Here is an 8544-nt window from a genome sequence, read left to right on the forward strand (position 1 = left end):
ACCCATCTAGCCCATCCCTCACCCACCTGCCTCCATCAACCCTCAATTTGTTCTCTATCTTTATTAGTCTCTTCTGGTTTGCTTCCCTCTCTTCTTTTCCCCCACCATCCCAACCAAACTATTGTCAATGCTAATATCCTTCCCCAAATAGTAGGGCTAGAGGTATCTATCCTGCTCAGGTGGTTGGCAGATTTAGTGAATGTGCCATAAAGAACTTAGCATAGTTCCCTCAATGGATAATGAGTGCTTCTTACTGGTGAGGAGATTTGAGCGACTTTTTCTTCTCTCAAAGTCCCCATCACTTCCCCACTTCTGGGGCCTCAGGTATACAGCCCTATTTCAGTTTTCTTCCTCTCTCCACCCATCACAGGCTAGCACCCCTCTAGCCAATATTCACATTTACCCCCGAGAGATCTCTCTATATTACAATTACTTTACTGTCCACCTTCCTGATTTAATGCTTTCATCTGACTCCCCACTGGAGAATGAACCCCAAATCCATATTTCCAACACTTGGCTTGCCTCCCCTGACTGGCCCAACAGCTTTGCACTCATGCTGCCTCACTCACATCAATTCTACCAACAGTGAACTTGAGTTGTAGCTTCATCTCAAGCCCCAGTCTCAAGACTCCGAGCCCCTACACACCTGCTTCCCCTCTGGTTGGAATCATCCACTGGTCTATTTGGAAGTTTTCACCTCTTCTGTCTTGAAACTCCCATCTCCTCTTTCAGACAGCAAGGAGTCGTCTCCTTCATGAATGTGTGTGAGTGTGTGTGTGACTGTGTGTGTGTGTTTTGACATTCCCACAAGAAAAAAAAGACTTTCTTTTGTGATAATTTAGATGTGGTGTTATCACTGTAATTTTTATTTAATTCCATATATGTTTCCCTGCTAGACTGTGGGTGCCCTGGACATGTTATCCTTACTCCCACCCTTTACCCCCAGACATAGTTTGGTTGGGGACAGTAGTAATAAATGCATATTGCATGAACGAATGAGAGATTGTGCTCACAGGAGTTGTCAATGACAAGAGAGAGAACACAAACAGGGAGCTATTAGCACAGGAACAGAGAACCAAGGAGAGGAATGATGTCCATATTCTGAGACTGGGACCATTTGTGGGGTCAGGGTGTGGTTTGCAGGAATAAACTAGAATAGAAAAACTAAGGCACAACAGATAATATCAGAGCACGTCGTACGTGGTCAGGGTGCAGACCAATCGCTCGTGGTTCTCCTTGTTGAGTTACATGTGTGTGCACGTGAGTGTGCAAAAACGTGTTTCCTTTCTTCATATGTCTATCCCTGAGAACCTTGTGTCATATACACATTTATTTCCCCCACTCTGCTTTCTTCATTTAATGTAAGATCCAAATGAGCAGGACCTCACTTCTTTCATTCATTTTTTTGCTGTTTCATAAAGGTGTGCATTTATATAGCAAAACATTTTTAGAAAATGGAACTTATAAAATACAAGGAATAGCAGAGAGAAGAAAACTTGGATAAATAGTGAATTCAAAATAAACTTATTAATTAAAATTGAGTTAAAAAGACTCTTCTGTAGGAGAAGATATAAAATATAATTTCATCACATTAACACACGTCTCAAAATCAAAATGGAATAGGCAAAAACCTCAAAAAAGAATAGGAAAACAAAAATTATGATTATAACTGACTTTAAAAATAATGCAGGGAGCAGACTATAAAATTATAATTTCATCCTATACAAACACAGGTGGGGTCTCACACACTTGTGAGAAAGATATAAGTTGAATGCAAGGGAAATTCACGTTTCCACAGGACGCAGAAGGACGATTTCTAGTTTAGAAAATAGATCCAATCACAAAACAAAAGGTAGCAGTGAGGAAGCACAGATGGGAGGTAGGTGGCAATACATACAAAAGGCACTTTATTACTACAAGGCACATAGAAAGCAAGGGGTGGGGAGAAAGTATGGCTGACTGGTAGATTTCACCACTCAAAGTTTATACTCTCTCACACCACCCAGAAAATATATCTGTACATACATACAAGAATTAAACAGCAAATAGTAAACTTGGCTTAAAATTTGCAAATTTTTTTTTGTTTTTTTAAGTTTTTATTTACATTCTAGTTGGTTAAAATATAGTGTAATATTGGTTTCAGGAGTAGAATTATTTGTGTGAAAAAATGCAATCAAGAGGAAGGAAGAAAATGATTCAGCAGGAGCAACAAACAAGGAAAAGAAAACTCAGACTCAATGTAAAAGGCAAAGAAATTACACTGATAATTTACGACAGGGAAAGTAAATGGCCAATAAACCCCAACATAAATTCGTCCTCCAGGTAATGAAATAAGTGCAAAATAAAACCCTCTAGCATATGCCTGTTTGCGTTTTAAATAAACTTCTTATGTGACGTAATGGAGAGAAGATTCTGTGAGATGTATGTCTCCAGAACTGCAGTTGCCAGGTCGTGGCTCCCTCCGTTGGTCTGGACCTTTCTAAAAGATACAGAATATGCTCCAAAATACCCCATCTTAAAAATATTGTTTAAATTCCCTCACTGCACCTCCTTCCATGCCTAATAGTGTATTTTCATATTTCCTTTAACTGCAAAACTCTTTGGAAATGTTCAGATTATCCTGGAAGACAGTACCCGGCGTTCCCTCGTTAGTCGCACCCAACTGATCTTTTATTCCCACCACTTAACTTTCAACAATAATCCTTATATTGCTAATTTCAACAGACATTTCCTTTTTTTCACATCTTAAATAAATTGATTATAAATGAGTGGGTTGGGCACCTGGGTGGCTCAGTCGGTTAAGCGTCCGACTTAAGCTCAGGTCATGATCTCGCAGTTGGTTAGTTCCAACCCCACATAAGGCTCTGTACTGATGGCTCAGAGCCAGGAACCTACCTCAGATCTATGTCTCCCTCTCTTTCTGGTCCTCCCCCACTCACACTCTGCCTCTCTCTCTCTTTCTCTCAAAAGTAAATAAACATAAAAAAATAAATGGGGGAGACTGGGTGGCTCAGTAAGTTAAGCGTCTGACTTTGGCTCAGGTCATGATCTCGCAGTTCGTGAATTCGAGTCCCACGTCAGGCTCTGTGCTGACAGCTCAGAGCCTGGAGTCTGCTTCAGATTCTGTGTCCCCCTCTCTCTGTGCCCCTCCCGCACTCTTACTCTGTCTCTGTCTCTCTCTCTCAAATATAAGTAAACCTTAAAAAAATGAAAGAGTTCACCGTGCCATCAAACACAATGCACTTTTGGCTCCGAGACCAGGATGGTTAGGCTGTCAGGTGACCTCAGAGGAAAGCTTTCAGATTGCATTCTCTCGGAACCTTCCCTGGAATACCTGCTGAGCTCTGAGACTCACCTAGATGGGGTCTCTGAGAGGAAGGTCTCCAGGTGGAAGTCAGAATTCCTCCGTTTGTTGGTGATGGAAAGCAAGCTCTATTCCCAGAACAGGAAGGAGTGAAGCATTGGTCCCCAAAGCAGACTTAAGAATCCAAATGCAAAAACCATGTCTCCTCCGGCTTCCCATTAAAGATGTTCTGGATCTGCAGCCGAGGAGATATTTACAGCTCCTTATGTTGGCTGCATCTGACACAGCAAAATGTGTCTGAAACGTTAGACACATTTCCCATTGTTACTCCAACCCCTGAGCCCATCTCCCCATGGGAACTTATCTGGGCAGAATGGAATTTTTTCCTGTAGATTCCCTGTTCCCAAGAGATCAGATTAGAATTCAGGCATATGCAATTTTTATTACTCCTCCTCGAACTTCCCTGGCTTGTCTAACATTGAAACTTTTCACAGACCTGAGTGAAAGTTTCTTTTTCCAAATCTAGGACTCAGGAACCTGTCTTGACTATGCCCCTTGGCTCTCCGAAACATTGAGTTGTGGTGGGAACACAACTCCTGATAGTCTAGAAAATACCTATTCTTTCTTCAACAAGAAAAAGTGTGTTCCTTTGCTGTACAACCATGGGTTTAATAAACCTTGGATTTTATATTCTTTTGACAAATCATCTAGGAGTTTCATATGTTTAATACAGGTTAAAAGTTGACGTTTATAAAACATTTGGTAATTCTAGGTGTATTACGAAGCTGTAGTCATCAAGACAGTATGGTACTGACACAAAAACGGACCCATAGAACAATGGAATAGAATAGAAAACCCAGAAATGGACCCAAAACAATATGGTCAATCTTCGACAAAGAAGGAAAAAGTGTCCAATGGAAAAAAGGCAGTTTCTTAAACAATGGTATTGGCAAAATGGAGAGCAACATGCCAGTGAGACTGGACCACTCTCTTACACCATACACCATTCACAGAAATGAATTCAAAATGGATGAAAGACCTACATGTGAGATAGGAAACCACCCAAATCCTAGAGGAGAACACAGGCAGCTATCTCTTTGACCTCAAATATGGCAACTTCTTGTCACCCATGTTGCCGTAGGCAAGAGAAACAAAAGCAAACATGAACTATTGGGACCTCACCAATGTAAAAAGCTTCTGCACGGTGAAGAAGACAAAAGAATTAAAAGGCTTCCTACAGAATGGGAGAAGATGTTTGTAAATGACACATCAGATAAATATTCGTGTGTGTGTGTGTGTGTGTGTGTTTGTGTGCCACATTTTCCTTATCCATTCCTCTATTGACAGACACTTAGGTTGCTTCCATATCTTGTCTGTTGTAAAGAATACTGCAATAAACATAGGGGTGCATATATGTTTTGAAATTGGTGTTTTTCTTTTCTTTGGAAACAGTAATGGACTTATTGGATCATGTTGCCGTTCTATTTCCAAGTTTTGAGGGCCCTCCATACTGCTTTCCACGGTGGCTGCATTCCCACCAGCAGTGTGTGAGGTGCCTTTTTCCCCACTTCATCACCAGCACTTGTTTGCTGTGTTTCTGATTTTAGCCCTTCTGACCTGTGTGAGGTGGTATCTCATCGTGGTTTTGATTTACATTTCCCTGATGATGAGTGATGATGAACATCTCTTCATTTGTCTGTTGGCCATCTGGATGTCTTCTTTAGAGACATGTCAATTCAGAACCTCTGCCCAATTTTTAAGAGGATGGTTTGGGGTTTTTTGTTGTTGCTTAGTTGTATGAATTTTTTGTGTATTTTAGATATGAACCCCTTATCAGATATATCATTTGCAAACATCTTCTCCCATTCAATAGATCAGGTTTGTTTGTTTTGTTTTGTTTTGTTTTCTTGTTTCCTTTGCTGTGTAAAAGCTTTTAATTTTGATGGAATCCCAATAGTTTATCTTTACTTTTGTTTCCCTAGCCTTAGGAGACTTGTCGAGAAAAATGTTGCTATAGCTGATGTCAGAGAAATTACTGCCTCTGTTCTTTTCGGGCAGTTCCATGTCTCACATTTAGGCTTTTCATCCATTTTTGGTTTTGTGTGTGGTGTAAGAAAGTGGTCCTGTTTCATTGTTTTACATGTATCTGCCCAGTTTTCCCAGCACCATTTATTGAAAAGACTGTCTTCACAGATAGCATATGGTTTCACTCTTATGTGGATCCTGAGAAACTTAACAGAAACCCATGGGGGAAGGGAAGGAAAAAAAAGAGGTTAGAGTGGGAGAGAGCCAAAGCATAAGAGACTCTTAAAAACTGAGAACAAACTGAGGGTTCATGTGGGGTGGGAGCGAGGGGAGGGTGGGTGATGGGTATTGAGGAGGGCACTTTTTGGGATGAGCACTTGGTGTTGTATGGAAACCAATTTGACAATGAACTTCATATATTGAAAAGAAAGAAAGAAAGAAAAGACTGTCTTTTCCCCTTAGTCTCACCTCTTAAATTTTTTTAAAAGATTTACATCCAAGTAACAGATTAAACCCATTTAGTCATGTTTTATTTCTGGGGTCTTTATTCTGTCCCACTGACCTATGTGTCTATTTCTGTGCCAAAAGCATACTGTCTTGATTACTCCAGCTTTGGAGTATATCTTGAAACCTGGTAGGTCTGTTCTTTTTTCTCAGGATTGCTTTGGCTATGCAGGATCCTCTATAGTTCCATACAAATTTTAGTATTATTTGCTCGAGTTTTGTGAAAACTGCTGTTGGTATTTTGATAGAGATTGCAATGAATCTGTCGATTGCTTTGCTTTGGGTAATATGGACATTTTCACAAGAATAATTCTTCCAATCCATGAGCATGGAATATCTTTCCATTTATTTATGTTACCTTCAGTTTCTTTCACCAGTGTATTATAGTTTTTGGAACATAGGTCTTTCACTTTTTGGCTAAGTTGATTCCTAAATATTTTATTCTTTTTGGTGCAATTGTAAATGGTGTTTTTAAATGTTTTTCTTTCAGCTGCTTCGTTGTTAAGGTACAAAAACGTTGCTGATTACTGGGTATTTATTTTGTGTCTTGTACTTTGCTGAATTAATGTAATACATCTAGTAATTTCATATGTATGTATGTATGTAAAATGAAGTTAGTTAACATGCACTGTAGAATTAGTTTCATGAGTAGAACCCAGTGATTCATCACTTCTATAGAACACTCAGTGCTCATTCCAATAAGTGCCCTCCTTAGATAAATGCCCATCACCCATTTAGCTAACCCTGAATCCACCTCCCCTCCAGGAACCCCCAGCCTATTCTCTGTATTCAAGAGTCTCTTATGGTTTTACTCCTTCTGTTATTATTTTCCTTCACTTCCCCTATGTTCTTCTGTTTTTTTTCTTAAATTCCACATATGAGTGAAATGATATATTTGTCTTTCTCTGACTGACTTATTTCGCTTAGCATAATACACTCTAGTTCCATCCACATTCTTTCAAATGGCAAGATTTCATTCTTTTTGATCACTGAATATTATTCCATTGTATGTATATATACCACATCTTCTTTATCCATACTTCTAGGAATGTTTTGGTAGATTCTTTTGGATTTACCATTTATAGTATCATGTCATCTGCAAATAGTGACAGTTTAACTTCTTTACCAATATGGATATCCCTTATTTCTTTTTCTTGTCTGATTGCTGTGGCTAGGACCTCCAGTACTATGTTGAATAAGTGTGAGTGGACATATTTTCTTCTTCCTGACATTGGGGGAAAAGCTCTCCACTTTTCACCATTGAGTATGATGCTACCTATGGGATTTTCATAGGTGGCCTTTATTATGTGGAGATATGTTGCCTCTAACCCCACTTTACTGAGGTTTTATCATGAATGAATGTTGAATTTTGTCAAATGATTTTTCTTCATCTATGGAGATGATCATATGATTTTTATCCTTCATTTTGTTGATGTGTATAACATTGATTTTCAAAATACTGAAACACCCTTGTATCCCTGAAATAAATCCTACCTGATCATGGTGAATGATCTTTTAAATATACTGTCATGTGTGGTTTGCTAGGATTTTCCTGAGGACTTTTGCATCTATCTTCATCAAGGATACTGGTCTATAGTTTTCTTTTTTGGGGGTGTCGTTGTCTGGTTCCAGCATCAGGGTAATGTTGGCCTGATTGATGTATTTGGAAGCTTTCCCTCCTATTCAATATTTTGGAGTAGGTTGAAGAGAATAGATACTAACTCTTTGTTAAATGCCTTGTAGATGGGGCATTTGGGTGGCTCAGTTGGTTGGGTGTCCAACTTCAGCTCAGGTCATGATCTCATGGTTCATGAGTTTGAGCCCCACATTGGGATCTGTGTATTGGGCTCTGTGTTGACATCTTGGAGCCTGGAGCCTGCTTCAGATTCTGTGTCTCTATCTCCAAAGGCAAGGGGATTAAAAGCAAAAGTTAACTATCGGGAGCTCATGAAGATAAAAAGCTTCTGTGCTGCAAAGGGAACAATCAGCAAAGCTAAAAGGCAACTGACAGAATGGGAAAAGATACTTGCAAATGATTTATCGGACAGAGGGCTAGTATCCAAAATCTATAAAGAACTCTCCAAACTCCACGCCCGAAAAACAAATAATCCAGTGAGGCCAGATCAGCGACCTTTTACCTGCAAAGTATAGAAATGGTTCCCAGAAATGCCAGTTCTTAAGCCTCCCATGGACAAATGAATTTGAGGCTCCATATTGGAATGGCAAGTTTCTGCTGTGATTTACACAAACATAAAACAGTCTGTTCAACAGACAACGAGGCAGAGAGTGGGGTGGTGGTGAATGAAACGGATGAGGCAGAGCAATTATCTAAGAAACTTGAGAAGTTCCTGATACACCGGGTGGTAAAATAAACTGCCATTGCCTTAATAGTAAGTTAAAGGAATAGAATATGGAAGATCAACAAAAGTGTGAGCATCCCCTCTGTGAAACTGACACAGCCACTGAATAAATACATCACTTAATCAAACAAATGAACACAGTGATCACCTGTCCTGCACTAAGTTGAACTGGCTCTCAGGCGAAGACAGGTTAATGAACTTGGCTTCCATTCTTCTGACCCTCTCATCCATGGTGCACCGGGCCATTGGGCTCACCTGGCTGGAGTGTCTGACAAGGTCTCCTTGTGACAAGTCTGAATGCCTCCCTGGACTGCAGATGGTAGGGACTAAAGCTCTGTTCTCAGCTGAGAC

This window comes from Panthera pardus, unplaced genomic scaffold, assembly GCF_024362965.1.
Source record: "Panthera pardus isolate Hobbes unplaced genomic scaffold, ASM2436296v1 HiC_scaffold_8, whole genome shotgun sequence".
NCBI classification, from domain to species: Eukaryota; Metazoa; Chordata; class Mammalia; order Carnivora; family Felidae; genus Panthera; species Panthera pardus.